This window comes from Myotis yumanensis, unplaced genomic scaffold (genome assembly GCF_028538775.1).
Source record: "Myotis yumanensis isolate MYYU_CA2020_CCGP unplaced genomic scaffold, mMyoYum1.0.hap1 SCAF_5, whole genome shotgun sequence".
NCBI lineage: Eukaryota > Metazoa > Chordata > Mammalia > Chiroptera > Vespertilionidae > Myotis > Myotis yumanensis.
In genome coordinates, this window is record NW_027223756.1 from 35,218,535 (window position 1) to 35,222,001 (window position 3,467).

Consider the following 3,467-nt stretch of genomic DNA (forward strand, 5'->3'; position numbering starts at 1 on the left):
GTGTCTTGGGTGAAATAACACCTGAGAAGACACTGTGCTGCACAGATTGAGATGCTGTTGTTAATAAACAGTAGCGGTCACAACCCCACATGCCTTTGGATAGAGTGAGTGGTTACATATCCCGGGTCGGCAAATGACGGGTGAGTGCAGACTCATCTGTCCTGCCGGGCAGGCGCGAGCTGCAGCCTGGCCAGGAGAGAAGAGAAAGACCTGACTTTCTAAGCCGCTGAGCTCACAGCGGATGTGAGCCGGAGCCACCCTGCAGCCTGCAGGATGTCCTCCCAACCACCACAGACGGTAGCTTTGCACCTTCTTCTTCTTCTTCTTCTTCTTCTTTTTTTTGCTAAGGAAAAAGATTTCTAGAGTTCTTTTTGCATTAAAATAGCTCCTTTGTTCACAGAACACTCCCAGTTTTACAGGGAAAAGGTGGAACATGAAACTATGCACAATACAACTCCAATCTAATAAATATAGGATGTTTAACTTTGTGTGCAATACCTTCTGGAAGAAATACATAAGAATACTAACGGGGATTGCCTTTGGTAGTGGGGTTAGGTGATTCTATTTCCTTCCTTATATTTCTATAATTTAAAAATGCCCCATAATGCTATAATTACTTTTACCATCTGAAAAAAAATTGTATAAATGAAAAGTACCAGGGACTTCCTTTTGTGGGGCCACAACCTGGGCTTGAGGAGTCATTTGAGCTGGTTCTGCACAGGCGGGGGTCCTGGCCCTGGTCCGTGCCGCAGGACCTTGGAGACTCACTCTTCTCCCTCCCTGGCCTCTGTGGGCCTGTGAGACAAGATGCTGGACAAGACATTCTCTAGGATCCTTGGCAGCTCGATAAAGTATCCACCTTCATCTCCTCCATCCCTGCCTGATGCTCAGCTCCCAGCAGCTTCTCTGTTCCTAGAGAACTCCTTACTTAGGCCTTGAGGTTAAGACCCCCCCCCCCCCCCCCCCCCCCCCCCTTATCAGCCTGGCATTTGCCTGCATCAGTCTGCACTTCTCAGAGCCCTGCCCTTCCTTGAAAGAACAAAGCCGGGCCAACTCCTGTGCAGCCTGCTGGCCTGCAGTGACCCCTGCTTCCCTCTACTTGTGCATAACAATAGCCATCATTTATTGTTGACTTCAGGTCACAGAGCGGGTCATTTAACTTCAGGTAACCAGCAACTGCAGAAACTAAAATGTGAGCAGTATCCCCTGAAGGTGTGTAATGTGGTGACCCTGACTGATCCTCTCCTGTCTCTGAGGTATTGTTATACCCGTTTCACTGATAACTGAGGCCCAGAGAGGTCAAGTTAACTCATCCATGGTCATACAATGAGTTTGTGGCAGCGCTAGGACTTGATCTGTACGTCAGTTCAGTCCAAGTCCAGTGGTTTTTCATTCTCATGGTGGTGTCTTCCTCAACTCCCACCTTCCAGCACTGGAGGGCAAGGACAGTGTGTTCTGAGTTGAACATACAGGGAGCACCCAGTGAATGTCTGGTGGTAGTGGTGTTGTTCACAATGAATTTAACCAGCATTTATTATTCAATCAACAAGTCTTCCCAGAGTCTGGGATCTCTGGGGAGCAGGAACAGGCCTATTCCGTTCACTGCTATACTCCAGCACCAGCAGTGCCCGACACAGAGTACATGCTCAGTTCATGACCCTGAATTTATGATTGTTCATTCAAATAATAAAACAACAAAGTAAATAACATGAACTGACATCTACGGGGTGCCTACCCCAAGCCAGCTCTCAGGGAGTCTCCAGGAGAGTTGAAGAGAAATATAACACTGGTGACAAGGCTACCTTGTGGAGTTTTACGTAAGAAAAGTATCTGTGTTGCCCTGGCCGGTGTCACTCAGTTGGTTGGGCATCGTCCTGTGCACTGAAAGGTTGCCAGTTCAATTCCCAGTCAGAGCACATTCCTGGGTCACGGGCTCAATCTCCGGTTGGGGTGCATGCAGGAGGCAGCAGATCGATGCTTTTCTCTAATGGATGCTTCGCTCTCTCTCACTCCCCCCCCCCCCCCCCGAAATCAATAAAAAGATACTATTTTATTTACATTTTTATGTGTTCTTTTAAAAATCTTTATTGTTGAAGGTATTACAGAGGTCTTAAAAGTATCTGTGTAAAGGCTGTGAAAACACCAAAGAAAGATGATCAGAAGCCTTCTTCTGGTGTTGGAGGCCCTGCCAGAAACTACCACCATTGCAACTCGGATACACTGACTGCCAAAGCACAGAACCCTAATTTTCCATCTACATCCATGGTTCTGTCTGCTCGGAACACATCTGGATGCTTTTGTTGCCCTCCAGACTGGATAACCAGAATGCTGAGGGCTATAAGACAATCATGGGAACTGGTGAATTTAGCTTGGAGAAGGAAACTGAGGGTCATCTTTAACCCCTGATGGGCTGTAGGGGCGATCGCCCTGGGCACCCCCTGAGGAAGATCTCTCTCTGGAGATGAACCAGAGAAGCAGGGAGCCTGGTAGCTGCCTGTCCAGGACGTGATGAGGCCTTACTCCCTACAGCACAATCTGCACACTTGCTCACACAGCGAACGTTTATTAACTGTCCTCCATGGCTTATTGCAGGCTAGGGGAACAAGGATGAATAAAACAAGCTTGCAAGCTTAGAAAACGCCATTCCCCTGGGGACAGAGTCAGGAGCCTCATCCTGTGGCCTGAGACTCCTTATTATGCATCTTGTCCCAGCCACTGCTGAAGGCTTTTATTTTCCTTTTTTTTTTTTTTTTTGTATTCTGAAGGGGCCGGGCATAATGCAGATAATCAACAAATACAGGCATCTCTGTAGAGGGGTCCTGGGATGGGAACTCCAGCTGAATCAACATTCTACAGGAGCCACAGGGGGCTGGGTCTCAGGCCCGGTCATCGGCATGTGTCCTCTGCCCCTTCAGATCCCTTCAAGTACAGACAGGCCTTGACCATGGTGTCTTCCAGCCCCGTTTCCACAAACACTGATTGACCTTCGCCGGTTGTACTGACATGTCAAAGGATGTCCTCCAACCCCAACTTCATACCAGTCCTTGTCTTCCGTTCCCTCCAAGGCTCCACAGGCTACAGTGACAGCTGTGGTTCAGCAAACAGTGTGACACTCTTGAGTGCTGCTCGGAAAGCAGGCTGCTGCTGCCCTGCCCACTCACACACCGGTCAGCGCCGGGCCTGACAGAGTGAACTTCTTACTGTGAAACAACACTTATGCACAAAAATGCACAGAACATACAGTCGGTTTAATAAGTACAAAACATGAAGCAAAGATGTGTATAACCACCATCAGGTCCAGAGATAAAACAATGCCTACCGTGAACCCCTGTGCACTCCTAATCACAACCCCAACCCTCCCTGGGGTCACGACTAAATGGACTTTTGTGATAATTTCTGTTGTTTATATTTTGCCTCTTCTGCATGTATCCTTAAACAATACCGTCCAGGATTGCCAGTTGTTAAAC